General features: G+C 38.6%; 1 long non-coding RNA gene across 1 annotated transcript; it reads right to left on the bottom strand.

Moving 5' to 3' along the window:
• Positions 1-1,307: 1,307 nt before the first annotated feature.
• On the bottom strand, positions 1,308-5,464 carry LOC131220533 (uncharacterized). The gene is made up of 8 exons (XR_009158668.1): positions 5,028-5,464; positions 4,457-4,517; positions 3,983-4,093; positions 3,203-3,250; positions 2,613-2,669; positions 2,383-2,510; positions 1,603-1,718; positions 1,308-1,514 (listed from the first exon to the last, which is right to left on the bottom strand). It is a non-coding gene; the product is annotated as an uncharacterized LOC131220533 (long non-coding RNA).
• Between the last annotated feature and the right edge of the window lie 13,133 nt (positions 5,465-18,597).

Here is an 18,597-nt window from a genome sequence, read left to right as displayed (position 1 = left end):
TCCATTGTTTCCAACTGAGACTAAATCCAAATTTTAGCCTCAGTTGCCTCCAATTGAAGCTAAATCTATTTTGAACCTCGGTTCTCAACAACCAAGGCTAAAGCCTTTAGCCACGAGAATTTCAGCCTTGGTTCTCAACAACCGAGGCTAAATTTAAGCCTTGGTTACAAATTGAGGCTAAAAATGTTTAATTTTTTAAAATATTTATTTAAACTATTAATCCATTCATTCAATCCACTCATGAGACAATCAATCATGAAAGCCATAATACCAACAAAATAGTTAACAATAGTCAATTTAAAGTTTTCAAAACAAACTCAATCAAACTATTACACAACATTAGGTTCCACAAATAATACAAAGTCACAACGCGAGATTTGGGTATGCCTTTTGCTTGGCTAATGAACAACTATAGCTCGTTCGGTTGTCTGAAACATCTGCAAAGAAGAAGAACTCACCATTAGCAATAATTTATAGTGGAGCCCATCATATCGACACTTCAAATCGCTTCACTGGCATGTCCCTGGCTCCTAATTTTACTTTTAACAGCTCTAGAGGTTTCTTTCTCTGCATTTAAATGTCAAAAAAGCAAAGTTACCATATAAAGTCTAAAATAGACTTGTTTGACACATGTACAAGCATATGGATATCCGAGCAAAAACATCCGAACAAGCTTACCGGTTTGCATAAAAGAAATGAAATTTAAAAAAAAACCTTCATTGCTACTTTGCAATAAGACAAAAACATCAATATCATTGTGATATCGGTCAAAAATGGTACAGATCTTCAGTGGGGGAAAATGTTATTCAATCCAATAGTCAGTTTATCCATGTTAGAAGAATATATCAACTTGTATGCATGCACACAAACATTGTACATGTGGCACAAGCATGCAGCGATTGAATGGTAGACAGAGTGCTAGTATCAACAGACAAAAATCTCACCAGGAATAAACTGAGAAGAAGCACATGACATTTAAGACTAACATGAACACTAGTGCCTCAAACACTACAAGACAAGGGATTTTTTTGCATTAGAATAAAATGGAATTGCATTACTTAGATGACTTTATCTAAACTTGAAGGATCACCAAGTCATGTAGAAACTCAGCAGAACTTTGCTAAAAAAAGATTTCGTTTTGAGCACGTTCCAGAGTGTTCAATTAATATTCAGATAATCTCTAACTATTTCCACAAACACATGGTCTAATCAATGGAGGTTTAAGGAAAAAAGAAGAAGCTTTAGTTAGAATTGAATTTAGATAATCTTCTCAATGAAAAGAAGCATGGAAGAACAATTCAGGACCCTAACTCAATGTTTTGTAGATGGTGTTTTCAACATTAATTAGGATTCGCTTAGCTTACCTCTCAAGAAAAAGAAAGAAACAAATGAAGAAAGAAGCATGTAGAATTTTCCTTTATAGTCAAAAGACCAACTCACCTGAAGCTTTGAAGCATTATATATTAGTATGGTGAAAATCATGCTTATAGGTCCAGCTTCCTTTGTGATGTTTCCTGATACAAAATTTTTCAAAGAATTAGGCCAATGTTTACACTTAATAGAAAATAAACAAGATGTGTCACGAAAGCTTGCAGCTCATACATTTTCTTGCGAAGTCATAGGTTGGAATCTCAGTCATACCATGTGATTCTTGTGAGAATGTGAGTTTTGCACGTAAAGTATGTTGAGATCCACCAAAAATCTGAAATATTTCACATCTGCTAAATCATTAGTATCATGAAATAATAAATCTCTTTAAAAATGAAAAAATTAGATATTTAATATACATATTCATGTTCACTTGAATTTCTTCAATAGATTAACCACTGGACCACAAGAAAATGAATATCTTGAGTATGGAGATAAGTCAGAAATGTCAAGATGGACAGATTCAAGAAAATTACAATCATTTAGCACAACAGACCCTACTGCAGTTGAGATGGCACTCTGTTTCAACACTAAGACTAGGGATCGAGTGCCCATGTGGTGTGGGTGGCTCTATGTGTGTGTGTGTGTGTGTGTGTGTGTGTGTGTGTGTGTCTAACTCTACTCCTATTGAAATATGATAATCTAGGCCATAGAAAATGACCTCAATAATTACAAATCGACCAAAACTGATGTAGAAAACTATGGATAATTCAAATTTAAGTTAGCACAATCAAATGAAATAACCATAAGAAATACTTCCTAGTTTCTAACACAAATTATCAAATCAATAAATAGTGTCAAAGGAATATTCATTCGTATAAACACAAATATCAGATAAACCGCCAGGAAGTCATAAACTTAAAAATTAGAGTACTCGTGTCCTGATGCAACAGACATGTTTAGACGTTTAAGTTTTCAACAAAACTATAAACAGCTCAGGATGGTGTATCAAACCTTGATACAAAGTTGTGCAAGAGGAAGGTCACGAGGGGCTTGCAGATCATCAATTTCAGTCATCTAGAAAACTCTCTCTGATCGATCCTTGTTTGCATTCTCATCTGAAGTTTTGATAGCCAACTCTACTACAAAAATTTACCAAAGCATGGTTGCAGATCATCAAAGTTAAATAGAACTAGCAAGTTGCAAGGATATGGTTAAATAAAAACAAGAATGGCATTGCTAACCCTGTTTGGACCTTACAAGAGCTTATGCAATAGTCCTTGTGCCGCCCAACTCCACATCTGCATTCAGGCCCATGTGCAACATTTACCGTGAAATTATTAATTTCATGAAGAGCTTGGATCAATAAAACAATGGTGTGTTGGTTGATACATAAGCTTTAAGAAACTACACATGTGGCATAGTAGTATCTTAAATTAAATTGTTCATAGTGTAGGTCCCAATTTAGATGGCTTGTGAAACATGAAAAATACACTAATTTGATATCTAGGAGGTTGGTTGATTGACATTAAATGGATGGTGCAAGTTAAATAAACAATTTCCCATAGTCGGAGGTTAGGGTCGTTTATACAATCTAAAATTTGGATGATGACCTATGTATAGTGGGCTCCTCAATTTAGATTTTTTTACTGGAGTTAATGTACACCATGTATAAAATTTTTGAGTACATCTAGGAGGCCCACTACACTTTTTCCAGCCCAACAAACTGTTCAAGGTTGGCAATATAAACTTTAGATCAATACATGGATAAGTATAGAAAGGAACAAGGTGCTCAAGTATACATAGGTAAATCTTAACAAATAAATATACATACCTGAAAGGCTAATACAATATCAAAAGAATGGCCTTGAAAGTGACAACGCTACATGGAAAAAATAATTAAATTAGTATCAGATGGCAACAGTCAGAAATTTCTAAAAAGTCGTACCGTCAAATCTTAGAGGTGTCATTGTTGAAATGGGATGGTTAAGTATTTTTCATTTTTAACCATCCAGAAAGGGGGCATTTCAACCATAAGTTACTTTACATAAGCTACTTATGCCTAAAGTAGCTTATCTTGGTTATTATTTATTCAGTAGATAAGTATGTTTGGTGAACAACATACTTATCAATCAAAAAGGAAGATTCTAATTTTCAGGTAGGCTCTATCTAGTTGAATAGGATACCTACGTGCAATGTTTGATCAATATTATCATGGCTCTACAACTTCACAACTTCAAACTTTGTGGATCTTGATGTCAGGTGGACTTCTTTGGCTAACTTTGAAATTATATCTCTATAGATATCCAGGCCACTAGGCCCCCTTTCCAATTAAAACTACAATTTTAACAAAGATAAAATTGGAGAACTTTAAATAATTCCACAACAAGATTCATGAGTTCTCATTTCTAAATGAGACTCTGTTGATATCCAACCATCCATTGGTGGTGGATGGAAATCTTATTCACAACTTATACACAACTAAGTTTGTTTGGAAATGGCAGAACCCATTGAAGCTAAAGCTTAATTCTAGCTTAACAATCTAAGAAAGTTAACAAAGAAACTACAAGAACATCTGCATGTCAGTCTTCAATTGAATTATCTTTGACTCTACGTCCATAGCCTCTTGTTCCTTCACTAGCATCTTTTCAGTTTCTTTCAATTGAAGCTGCATCTCTTCCAATTGCATTTCTTCAATCTTCTTTTCCAGTAAACCCACCATAGCCTATAACAAATTAATGTTGAGTGACATAAATATCATAAGTAGACATGCAAATGAATGTTAACCCATGGAATTTAGGCAAGCTAATCTAAAATGCCATATTATTCACAACAAAACTCAGGAAGAGTTTTTATGTGTTGTTTGTGGCCCATCCAACCATACAAATAACATGGCTTCATCCAAAAAGGGTCTTGGTTGAAACATTTCTTCAAATGATTAGAGTGTAGATTTCTATACAAAAATAAAAACTAAACACTTTAAATATAATAGGAGGTAGTATATGGCCATCATGCATATAATCAAAATCATAACCCAAGTCTGGAACATCCCAACGTTTTAGAAGTAGAAACAAAAATGAAAAGATACCAATGATGGATTGCACCTTAGTCCACCTCCTTGATCTTGGGCCCAGCCCTGCTACTGCCTACTAATAGACGACCATCATGTTGAAATAGATGAGAAATGAACCATCTCCTTATGAACAAAATGCAAGAAAAAACTACCAGAATTCCAAGTCTAATGGTAGAGAGAGAGAGAGAATAATCTGAGGAGCTTTTGCTTGAAGGAGTTAGGGATATTGAAGGAAAAGGTGGTGAACTTGTGCAATCCATTTGTAGAGAGAGGGAGAGAGCCGTCGGTTAGGGTTTTTTGGGTGTGGAGGAAATGAGAAAAATAATATGGGGTTTTTTTATATGGGATCAGAATTCCGGTCCGATTGCACACACACACACACACACACAAAGAGAGAGAGAGAGAGAGAGAGAGAGAGAGAGAGAGAGAGAGAGAGAGAGAGAGAGAGAGAGAGAGAGAGAGAGAGATGGAGAGATGGTGAGAAGAATTTAAGGAGATTTTTGTGGAGTTAGGGTTTTTGGAGCAAGTAACTAAAACTCAAGTAGTGAGAACTGTAAATTTCCAAGATTAGGAAAAACTCTCATACCTCAGAATGCCAAAATCCTAGGGTCTCAATCGAGAGAAACAACAACAGATTCAACAACTCCTCTATCCAGATATTCAGAAGTTTGTAATTCCCAGGATTTGATAGAAATCAGATGCAAGAATTTGAAATTGTGGTGATTTTTGAGAGATGAAATGCTGAAACTAGGGTTAGGGTTTCGAGAGGAAGATGAAAAGTGGTTGTAGCATAGAGTGAGAGAGAGAGAGAGAGAGCTACGGCTGGGTATTTTCTAAGGGGGAGGAAAGAGGAGAAGTGAAATGGAGAGACAATTTGAGATTCTTCCCCATTTGTAGGAGATAGATGTTACGAGCTTCTAATGTGCGCCAAGTGCTTACTTAACACAAACAACGTGTCGCCGCAATTGGGGCCAGACCCTCAGTGATCACATGATCCAATTCGTCCAGGTTATAGGCTCTGTGGCCCAAGTACAATTCCATGGCCCCTAAAAGGTTTACAACGATATAGGAGTTCCATCCCCACAGTTTCTTGTGGTACGGTCCACTAAAGGCTTAGATTTGCTTGATCTAAAACCGATGATTCTAACCATCTGATCGATGGCATATAAATTGGATGGTCAAGATCATATTTATGGCATATAAATTGGATGGTCAAGATCATATGTAAGTGTCCCGGACGTAAAACTCACATGGGGGGCACTTGAAAAGTCCAATTAAAGGATCTAGGTGCACTTTAAAATATATTTTGCGGCTACCACCCAACATCACATTGATACGACCATCCTAACCGTCTGATCAATAGCCTATAAAATGGACAGTCAAGATTGTTCGTAAGAATTCAGTTCTTATGCAACTGACACTAAAAGGTAGACTTTTCGCCTCAGTTCCTATGCAACTGAGGCTAAAAAGTGGACTTTTGGCCTCTGTTCCTATGTAACTGAGGCTAAAAGGTAGACTTTTGACCTCGGTTCCTATGCAACTGAGGCTAAAAGGTAAACTTTTGGCCTCAGTTCCTATGCAACTAAGGCTAAAAGATAGACTTTTGGCCTCGATTCCTATGCAACTGAGGCTAAAAGGTAGACTTTTCACCTCGGTTCCTATGCAACTGAGGCTAAAAGGTAGACTTTTGGCCTTGGTTCCTATGCAACTAAGGCTAAAAGGTAGACTTTTTGCCTCGGTTCCTATGCAACTGAGGCTAAAAGGTAGACTTTTCACCTCGGTTCCTATGCAATTGAGGCTAAAAGGTAGACTTTTCGCCTCGGTTCCTATACAACTGAGGCTAAAAGGTAGACTTTTCGCCTCGCTTCCTTTGCAACTGAGGCTAAAAGGTAGACTTTTTGCCTCAGTTCCTATGCAACTGAGGCTAAAAAGTAAACTTTTCGCCTCGGTTCCTATGCAACTAAGGCTAAAAAGTAGAATTTTACCCTCAGTTCCTTAGCAACTGAGGCAAAAATTGAACTTTTAGCCTCAATTCCTTAGCAACCAATACTAAAAAAATATTTAGCCTCCTTTTTTTCAACTAAGGCTAAAAAATTGTGGCTAAAGGCCCATTTTCTTGTAGTGGCACCTACATCAGCTTGCTGGTGTATTGTAGTCCCGATGCTGGTTTCGCCATGAATTTTGGTATATGAGAATTCAAGTTTTGCATTTCTATTTGTATTTCAGGTCCTCTACTATTGTCAACAGCATTGGGATCTAGACATTGCTGCAAAATGAAAAACATTAGAACAAGAAAAAGAAAGAAGCAAAGATGTTATGAAGCAACATCTTTTATCAATAGAATCAATGCAAATAAGAAAATATCATGTGTCTCAAGTGTAATAAAATACTTAAATATATAATGATTAAAGTCAAACACATCCTCTACTTATGGCCACTGTCTTGCCATGGCTGTGAAGGTCAATTTTAAGTTCTTGATGTGTTTTGGAGATACACCATTGCCAATTATTTCTTCTTCATTGTAACCAAGGGCACTGATTGAGTAGTCCTAGTCTTTTATAAGATTCATGGGCCCTAAGTTTGTACAATTGAGGACCACATTTCTTTGATCTACTCTAGACTATTAACCTGATGAGCCCCTCAATCTGTTGGCCATGCTAAAAGATTTTTTCCAATGAGACAATTGTAACCAATCAATTTCTTTCATTGAAAACCACTTGAGAGAGAGAGAGAGAGAGAGAGAGAGAGAAGAAGAAGAAGAAGAAGAAGAAGCAAGGGTCCTCATTCACTAGGAAAAGCAAAATATTGGATGGCCATTTATTCTAATCTGGGATATATTTTTTCAGCATGTTCATCTGTCCAGATCACCGAACCGAGGCCCCCCCTTGTCAAAACTCCATGCTAAATATATTGTGTATATCCTTAGCAAAGGATTATATAATTCCTACATGTAGACTAAAGTTATTGTTTTGGTATTTGCATCAAGAAATTTTTGGGTCCTTCCAATCTTATCATGTCAATTTTAGAGCTGATGAGTATGGCATACCATCTTCATATTTCTAGAATATTCTGGTCCCCAAGTCATATGCTCCAAGATGATTCTTACTGGGGAAACTACATGCAGGTATTCAAACATATACTGATGCTAGGCATTTTTCCATATCCGCATAGATACCGGAGTTTAGCAACAAGAACAGAACTCTAGTACTCCAATACACTATAAAATTTGAGCAGGAAATCGAATGTGGTGGTGGTGGTTACATAAAACGTCTTTTAAGTTATGTCAATAAGAAGAAATTTGGTACTGATACTCCCTACAGGTTTGTTTTGTTATTCCTTCAAATATGCCACATGCTTCATATGTTCTTACTGTTCAGTATACATCTTGCAAAGTGCTTATGTTTTCTTGACAGTTTGAGTGGTATGGAAAATTGATATTTGGTACATATTTGGGATTTTTGTTTTTGGCACCAAATATTAGTTTGTAAAGGTAATATTGACATGTAAAAGAAAATCATTAAAATTGTTTAGGTAGTACATAAGTTTGCTGAAAAGAAAGAGAAATTTAGGTTTTTTGCTAATGGTTCATGTTCTGTCTCCAGGCAACCCTGTATGAAGATTCAGTTTAGAGTCTCATCTTTTGCAGTACACTTAATTGAGAAGGGAACACAGGTTAGTTTTTTCCACTATATCACAGGATTGTACCAATAAAAAACTAAAAAAGAAAAAAAAAAGGAGACAAAGAAAAAAGAAAAGAAGACAATTTGATACGGATGCACTCAGAAATTGTATGTGTCATATGTAGGCCCAAATAAAACCAACTAATTGTGCATACCCATAAGGCCAAGATCAAATTGGTTGAACAATCGTAACCTCTGATTCGTGGACACTTGTTTGTGGGTATAGGACCATTGGATATTTTTATTTTTAACCATCCGATCAATTTGTGGGAAGAGCTTGTTGGGATTTGTGTTGCGGAATCACACAGATCTAGATCTAGGATAGCAATCCAAGAGTACCAAGCAAACCAAAGAAGAACAAAGATTTAATGTGGAAAGCCTTTGCGGGAAAAAACCACGACACAAAGCGACAGAAAATTCCATAATGAAAGCATAGATTACAAGGATAGAGAACTTACCCGGCTTGAGCAATTCTCAAACCTCTCCTTTTCTCCACCCCTTGAAACCCTATAACCCGTTTAGAAATACTTAAAACCCCTTAGAATATCCTAAAATTCTTCCCAATCCCCCATACACCCCTTTATATAAGTTTAAAAAGAAGTAGAATTAGAATAGGAAATAAAAATTGCAGAATCTACATTTCCATAAACGAATCTGCGTAAACCTTCGATGTCATCAAAGGTCCTTCGATGACATCAAAGAACAACCAAAATTGTCCAACAACTAGGGGGGAAAATCCCAAAAATACTCGATGGCATCGATCGGCTTCGATGGCATCAAAGTTAGTTTGATGTCATCGAGCCATGAAAAAATCAGATTGAGGACATTTGTTTATAACAATCTCCACCATGTCTTCAATATTTAAACGTATCTCCTTATCTCCTTTTCTTATCTCTATCTTGTATCATAGCTTCATTAATGCTTCTTGTACACAATCCATCCTCCTTTTACGCCATCGCCAAGCCCAGAGAAGTTGCACAGAACTTGAACTTTTTTATAGGAACGACCTTAGTGAGCATGTCTGTCGGATCTCAACCCACATGCCCTACCACCTTTGCTCTTGTCTTCTCCAAAAATAAGATGTAGTCTTCTATACGTTATATGTATCGAAGTAACCATCTCATCGCCATCCAATGTTGCTAGCCAGGGTATTTGCTCAGAACACCGATAGCCTATGAAATAACCAGTCTAATACAGACCATGGCAAGCACTGCCAACTACATTCGAATAAGGCTCATGAGACATATCCTGCTTTTCTACATCTGTTTTGGGACATGTCCTGAGGAAAACTTGAAGTGAATCACGTAGGGAACACTCACCGACTTTGCCTGGTCCATCACATCTATGATCAATACCTACACAAGGTATTTTACCTGTGATTACCAAAACTTTATCCTCTTCCAATCTCTATGAATATCATCATTAAGAACCTTCTTTGCAGCCCCCCGATCCTTCATCCTGAATGTCCCACTTAACCGAGTCTCCAGTACTTTGATTTTAGACAAGTCATGATTGACGATCTGCATGTCATCAACATATAATTCCTGACTCACCATGAAGGAATCAAATTATAAACCATTGCTTAGGCGACAAGTCGTATAACGACCTCATGCAAACTTTTTGTCTCAGCTCCTTTAACTTCAAATCACTCTGGTTGCTTCATGTAGATCTGCTCTTCCAATTTCCTATAAAGAAGCCCAAACCTCACTTCCATCCATCTAGCTTGAGGTCGCATTAGCTAACCAGCGCCAATCATGGATCTAATAGACACCTGCTATATCGTTGGCGCATATATCTCTGAGAAGCTGATCCCTTCTCTATGAGTATAACCCTTCGCTACCAACCTCACTTTGTATCTATGTTGTATCGTCCTGAAGATCCACCTGCATCTAACCACTATCCGGCCCACTGGAAGCTCCACTTGCTCCCATGTGTCGGTCTAATATAACAAGTCCATCACATCACCGATAATCACCTTCTACTTTTAGAAACTGACCTAGAGCAATCTAAATAGAAGATAGATCTCCTGCGATGTTGGAGTTGTCCATGCACCTCATTGATATCCTGCGATTATGCCTTGTGATTCTTTTCACAGGTGGCTACTCCACCTGCTCTGTATCTCTATCCTCGCGTCTTAGCCTTCATGCCCTACCCACTCATGTGGCCATGCCCAACATGCCACACAAGTGCAGAGGTGGAATCCGCTATAGCCACTGCAACTCCACCTTTTGAAGTACTCTCGATCAACCTGTACATGTTACAGAGTCATTGCGCTTTCATGATTACCCGTGCCCCCTTAAATACTTTAAGAACACCATCAATACATGTGTACTTGCAGCTCATTGCCTCAAGTACACCAAGAAAAATCAGATTCTTTTTCAAATCAGGAACATGCCTCACATCAGTCAGGCTACGCTCTGTCTCATCAAACATCTTGATATGCATTGTACCAACAACCACAATATTACAGGCATTATCATTATCCATAAATACTTGTCCATCATCACGCTCCTTGTAGCTGGCGAACCAACTCCAATGAGGAGTCATGTGAAAAGATGTCCCTGCGTCTAACATCCACTCATCCTTATGATCATCGTAAAAGTGTCTAATCGTAGACACAGATAAAACATCACATCCAATCGTTCCATCTGACGTGGCAGCGTTGGCCTCCCTGTATGAAGCCTCGGATTCTTCTCTCTTAGATTTAGGATTTTCACAATCCTTCTTCACATATCCTTCCTTTTCACAATTCCAACACTTTACCTTTTTTCTGCCCTTACCCTTGGATTTGGATCTAGAACTTGAAGAACCTGTACCTTGTTTAGAAATCCTACCCCTTGTAAATAGTGCATCAGAAGATATCCCCATGTCGACGTTAAGCTTTCTCATAGCCTTCCGTTAAAGGGCTAAGATAACGGTGTCGACACTCAGAGTTTTATTCGTGGTGCACATTGTGTCCTTGAATGACTCATACAACGCCAGAAGAGAATTTAGTAACATACATGCATGTTCTTCATCTTTCATTACTTCCTCAATATCCAGCAATTTGGAAACCAATTTATTAAAGTTGCTAATGTGAGCCTCCAGATCTCCACCCTTTGCCATCTTGAAGTTATACCATTGTTACTTCAAGTGTAGGTGATTTTCAGATGATTTTTTTGCATAGACATCCTCTAACTTCACCCATAACTTAGTCGTAGCTTTTTCCCTCACATTGTAGAGAACCTTATCCGTGAAACATAAACGGATCAATGATAAGGCCTTCAAATCAAAAGTATTCCAAACATCATCAGTCATAGTAGACTTTCACTCCTCAAGAGCACCACCTTCGCCTTGCTTGATTAAGGAACTGATCATCTTGATCTTTCATAACTCAAAATTATTTTTCCCTGAGTACTTCTCAATATCATACCTAGTGCTTCCCATTGATGTTAATCCCTCAGATTCAGATCTGTGCCCCAATGATATCGCTGACACCACTTGTTGGGATTTGTGTTGCGAAATCACATAGATCTAGATCTAGGATAGAAATCTAAGAGCACCAAGCAAACCAAAGAAGAATAAAGATTTAATGTGGAAAACCCTTACAGGAAAAAAACCATGGCACAAAGCGACAAAAAATTCCACTATGAAAGAACAGATTACAAAGATAGAGAACTTACTCAACTTGAGCAATCCTCAAACCTCTCTTTTTCTCCACCCCTTGAAACCCTAGAACCCTTTTAAAAATACTTAGAACCCTTTAGAATACCTTGGAAATCTTCCCAATCCCACATACACCCTTTTATATAGGTTTAGAAAGAAGTAGAATCAGAATAGGAAACAAAAATTGCAGAATCTGCATTTTTGCAAACGAATCTGCGTAAACCTTTAATGTCATCAAAGGTCCTTCAATGACATTGAAGAACAACCAAAACTGTCCAGCGATTAGGGGCGAAAAATCCCGAAAATACTCGATGGAATCGATCGGCTTCGATGTCATTGAGCTGTCTTCAATGATATCGAAGCTGGTTCGATGTCATTGAACCATGAAAAAATTAGATTGAGGACATCTGTTTACAACAGAACTAAGATTATGAGGATGAAAAAAGACATTTTCAACTATGGGTGTCTTATTCCCACCACTTTTATGGTGTGGTGTACTTGACATTTGGATCTATCTCAATTTTTGCTTCGTCATCTAAAATGATGTTAAAAAATAAATAGACGGTGTGGATATAATACATGTATATCATGGTGGGGCCCAAAAAACTTTGTGACATTAACACACCATGAGGTAGGTAGGGTGTGGCCACCACACAATTAGCTTCCGCCATGGGACCAGCAACACAATATATTTGGTGAAATGAACCTAACCTTTTATTTTATTTGCACTATTTTCATGTCAACAGCCTAATAATTGTGCTGCGGAAAGCCAGGTCCTTCATCTCCATTTATTTTTCTTTTTATAATGATTAAAATAGTGGCAAAACCTTAAGCTTTGGTTGTTGCCCATAGAGAGCATCATTTTTCTAGAACAATGCCACCACTCAGCCAGCGGAGAAGCAGAGCAAATCATGATGAGAAAGTTGTAAAATGGTGAAAGAGATAGAGGACAAGCTTACATGGTAATAAGCCTCATTTATATGTAGTCAATACTGTTAAAACTCATACCATGATAATCATGACAAGAGATTTTCGACGTAAACATTAAAGTGAATGACAAATGAGCATAAACCCAGTGCCGTCACATGTCATGCATCAGAGCAAGTTTTAATTTTCAAGTGTCAAATATCACATCATATCTTCCGATGCAAATGGACATGAGCGATACTGTTTACACTCATTTTTAGTACACCCTCATAAACCAATTAAAAGATGCATGTGTCGGTACTATGCCCCTAATAGTAATGAAATCATACTTGCGCTCGAGGATATATTTCACCCTTTAATCTTTTGATGATAAGTCACCTACCAAAAGTAAAGTGGTGTAGAACTGTATGCATGTCTCTAGGACAGACAATGATGAATGACACCTAGCCCTAATTCGTATGACACATGTGATTAAGGCAGTATGCTTAACACGTCTGTAAAAGACCCACCAAGGCAATGATCTTATCACAAATTTAGATATGATTAATAAGGCCATATCTTACAATCGTTCCAGAATGGGAAATCTTCTCAAAGACGTTCGATGCTCTTGTGGGGATTTTAAAGATTTGATAATATGATCAATATCAAATTAGATGGGAACCAACGGATTGGGTCTTGATCCATATCCCACAAGACTGATCCGGTAAGGTCCACGAATTTCTATGACCATGCTGGTAAGAAATTGGAAAACAATTTCAAATATACAATGATCTCTTTGGCTAGGCTAGGATGATCAAATACTAACTGAGCATCATGGTTGTGAAGAATCTTGGATCAACAAGGAAACCATGGTAGGGTTTAGCTGCCTCTCCAAGCCTATAAAAGAAATACGCGATGAAGAACTCCTAGCCCACACCAAACACAATTTATCTTTACAACACAACACTATGTTTTTACCTTAGTCTCATTTCCTTTGCTTCCATCTTGTAGAATATTTGAGGTTTAGGTTCCTTTAGAACACTATTATCTAGCGCCATTGTTGTAGTATGTGTAGCAGTATAAATATTTGTGGCCTTTTGTAATCAGATCTCAATTTACCAAGTCCTTTTTGGAAGATTACACCAAAGTCACATCCTATTGACTATTCACCTAGATCGTCCATCCACACGAGCAATTAAGGTATTTCTGTCTCTTGTTATTACTCTTCTCTAGTTTATTTGTTTGGTTGTCGATTGCACTGAGCATCAATTACACATTACTAAAATCGACATTGTTTCATATATCTTTTGTTTTAAATTTGTTCTTTATTCTATTGAGAAATATGAAGGGTGTACTTATTGGTAAAAGAAAAAGTCCTGAAATCACAAGACAAAAAGAATCCATTTAGAAGGACTCATCCCCACCCTTCTATAAATTGCCTGATCGCTATTACAACCGGTGATTAAGAGGGCAACCAAGTCCTCTAATTTGGTCTTAAATGGTCCACCTGAGAGTGGGGGGCACCAAAAGTTAATTAAACTCAAGTCGAGTACAACTTTGGCATACCCGAAGTATCCTAGTCACACATCTTAACCAAATACAGGCCTTTGCTAACACGTGTGGTCTATTGTTTGATTGAATTGCACAAAAAAAAAAAAAAAAATTAGCTTGCCCGATCTAACCCAGTAAGATACCTTTAGTATTTCACAATAAAATAAGATGCTTGTTAAAAAATGATAGTTTTATATCTAACACTACAGAAGAGCCACATGATGAGAGTCAGTAGTTTGAGCATATCATTAATGCGGACGTAGGATCTTATTCTCGGGCATCCTTTGGTGGGTTTGGCCGACACTTCCTCCAATTGAAAGAACATATGTAACATATTGCTAGAGGTATCATGACACAACTAGATATTTTTGAGACATCACTTAAGAGCCTTTTCAAGAGGAGCTCGAAGAACAAGAATACCCAACTTGACCCCAGTGACCCTTTAGAGGTAAAGGTGGAACGATCAACGATAAACGCCGAGGGGGAGGGGGGGGACGAATCTTGACTTGGCATGACTTTGGGTTGCCAACGCTATTACCGGAGATAGCCCAAAATAAGGGGAGTACTCTAAATATGATGAAAGGGATTTTGAAAACTCTACCCACTAGGAGCAAGAATCAAAGAATCAAAATTGGACCTAATCTATGAAAATGACTTCTTTTGTGGAATCAACCATTCCATTTCTTTTAGAAAGAAATTCTGGTCAAGTAAACAACACCTCCGTGTATGTGCTCCATACAAGTTTTGGTTAGGATAATTGGGAAAGATCAAACTAATTTGAATGTGGTTGGGTTGAATAGAACAACAAGTGTAGATGTAGCTTGATCTTCATACATAGCATCCAACGTCTCGCTGAGCTCCCCATAAGTGCTAGCTGGATTGAATCCCAGGTCATAATATACCACAACTATTAATGATAAGAAAAAATGTCTGAAATGATCGATCATATGGCTAAGTAGAATTCATCAAACCCCAACTCATTATGTATGTAAGGGGAAACTCCCGGCCGACATTGATAACTTGGGTGGAAATAAACCGTCCATCCAATGCCATATGTCCATTGTTCGACGACCAAGAATTATACAAGCAACCTATAGTGCCTCGCTTTTGTGTAGTTAATTATATACACACCTAAACATATATATTCACATCATAAGGAATATATTCAAAAATTAAACATAATGAATCAGGATAAATGGTTGAATCAATTAAACTTCGTGATGAAATTTTGTTTAAGGGGGGTAGATTGTAACACCCCGAACTTTTCAATACCCGATTATTGAAAGTTCTCGAGTATTACCATAAAGTTTAATTTAGTATGTACATGTGTACGATACCAACCTAACTATCCTAACTTTACATCTATTCTCCAACACGAATCTGACCATTGGAATTAGTCTCCATTCACAAATCAAGCCATCTGACTGTTAATTTTAAGATAAGACCAACCATCATGTGATTTGATGCATGTACCTTCCCTTAAATGAATTGGTGAATAACTCTTTATCCGTAATGATTTAGATGTAAGTTCCTTTGTAAGAATTGTTTAGAAAGGTGCATACAACCATATAGAACTATTAAATTTCACAAAACTCTTAGATTATCAATAATTATGAAATCACAAGGTCCTCATGATCACAAGGTCCTCATGATCCGTTTAATGAGAAATCTTATACCATACCTATATATCATAACTAACCATATATTTCAAATTTCAACCCTTAGATAAGCAAGATCCATAGTTAAAACAAAATATTCACATGATATGGACCGCCTAAGGATCGTGATTGTGAGACTCATATCCTAGCCCGTACCATTCCATAGGCTTCCGCAGTCCTCCCGGTTGAATTTCAGCGACCCGCAATCTATTATTGGTGTTTGTGCGTGATCATGAGTCATGTCCCGTATATCAGAGTCGGCTTGATTCAAAACTTGTACCCTTGTGACCGCGCCATCACCACAGTTTCGCTGCCGCGTCTCGCGCACCGATTCGATACCCTGACTAGGAGATGTGGGCCCGCGTTCAGTTCGAGGAAAAACTCCGCGTGTTGCAAAACTCAAGAGAAATGTCTCATCAATCAATCCCATCAATTACCTCACATGTCAAGTACAACATCCCATCCCCAAGTACCAATACCCATCCCTAAAGTCAACTCTTTCCCTTACATGTCAAGTACACATCACTCCATCACTCACCATCCCTCTCTCCCATCACCTCTCTCTCTCTCTCTCATTCTCTCTCTCCATTTTTTTTCAAGCAACCCCATGAGAGGTGGACGTCCATGGCTTCCATGAGAGAAACTAGGTGTGGTCCACTCCCTACCACCCAATCCCACCCTCCAAAATCGATCTTAACCGTTGAATCTTGTTCCCTTGAAGCTTTAGAATGCATTGGTGGAAGAAGGAAGAAGAAGATCCTATGGTGGGTGATTTTATTTCTTTGATTTGTGATTTGAGGGCATCTTGATGTATGCATTGCATAGGGAGGGCCCATAGTGGTGGGGTCCCTTCCCTTCTCTCTCTCTCTCTCTCTCTCTCTCTCTCTCTCTCTCTCTCTCTTTCCCTCTCTTTTTCCTTGATTGCATGGCCCACCTTGATGTATTATCCATGTCGTCCTGCTGTGAGGACCACCATCATGTATGTTTCAGATCCACACAGTCTAAATTTTTTGGACTGTGGGTTGATCATGAGGTGTGCGTTATATCCTAACCATCCATCCATTTTGGCAAGATTCATGGGCCCACCTTGATGATGGTCATTCAGGTCGTCCAGCCTCAGTACGTCCAACAGATCGTGTGAGGCGGAAAAACATATAGCAGCTTGATCCAGTACATGGGACCCAGCTGTAGTAATGGGAACCACCACATTGTACGTGTACAATGTCCAGGCCATCCGTCCAGGGCCTGGACATTGGCAGGCTTATATAAATAAAATATTATATCTATTATAATATATAACATATATGCGGCCCTATGTGGGACCCATCTGATGTATTGACGTCAGTAGGGACTGTGGGCCCCACATGATTTATCCGTTGTATCCATCCCTCATTTGTTCATTCAGGGGTGGGACGTGGACCCACATTGATGATCCACACCATCCGTCTGCTTGCTACCCAGCAGCATATAGCTGGTGTGCATGACGTCACCCAACTCCGAGGGTCCCACTTTGGTGCATGTATGCTGTCCCCACTTTTCAGAGAAGACTGGACGGTGCTGAGGACGGCTGCACCGTGATGTATGGTTTTATCCACATCGTCCCTGGTTGGGACGGTGGATTCCCACCATGACACATGAGTTTTATTCATGCCATCCATCTACTGATGGGTGGGCTCACCCCACACATGTGACACATGTAGGTAGGTGGGACCCACCTTAATTTATATATTATATATCCACGTCATCTGTCTTGGATGATGGTTAGGTGGGGCCCTCCCTGACGTATGTATTTTATATATACCGCTCATCTATTTTAGATATAGGGCCCATCCCACATGTGTGGTATGTGTGGGTGGGACCCACCTTGATGTATATGTTCTATAATCCAGCCGTCCACTTCAGGAGACCGCAGAGAGGGGCCCACCTTTGATATATGTGTCTTGCACCCATGCAGTCCGTCCATTTTTAGGATGATGGGCCCACTGCAGTGGCATCAGTAAGCTGTGTAGGCTGACCTTGATGTTTGCAACCATGCCATCCATCTCCATTTGCTGCACAAGCCACCCCATGATGCATGTATTAGATCCACACTGTCCCTCCATTTCTCTAGATAATTTAAGGGCCCGAGGCCAAAAAGGAGGCTGATCCAGATCTCCACTGGGCCACACTAAAGGGAGTAGTGATCGAGGCCGATTTTCGATGTCGATTCCGATTGTGGAGGCCGATTCCAATTGTGGAGGGCAATTCCGATTGTGGAGGTTAATTCTGATTGTCAAGGCCGATTGTTGAGGCCAATTCTGATTATTGAGGCAGATTTCGATTGTCGATATCAATTCCGATTATTAAGGTCGATTCCAATTCTGATTGTCAAGGTTGATTGTTCAGGTCGATTCTTATTTTGATTGTCGAAGCCGATTGTTGAGGTCGATTCTGATTATTAAGGTCGATTCCGATTATCGATACTGATTCCGATTATTGAGGCCGATTCTGATTCCGATTATCGAGGCTGATTCCGATTGTCGATACCGATTTCGATTGTCAAGGCCGATTTCGATTGTCGAGGCTGATTTCGATTATTGAGGTCGATTCTGATTATTGAGGCCAATTCCAATTGTTGAGGCTGATTTCGATTGCCGAAGCCGATTGTTGAGACCCATATGATGTATATGCAACCCGTAGTTGAGGCCCCTTGTGATGTGTATTCGGCATGTGTTTG

The sequence above is a fragment of the Magnolia sinica genome, chromosome 12 (genome assembly GCF_029962835.1).
Source record: "Magnolia sinica isolate HGM2019 chromosome 12, MsV1, whole genome shotgun sequence".
In the NCBI taxonomy this organism is placed as follows: Eukaryota; Viridiplantae; Streptophyta; class Magnoliopsida; order Magnoliales; family Magnoliaceae; genus Magnolia; species Magnolia sinica.
This window is presented reverse-complemented; position numbering and strand designations above follow the sequence as displayed.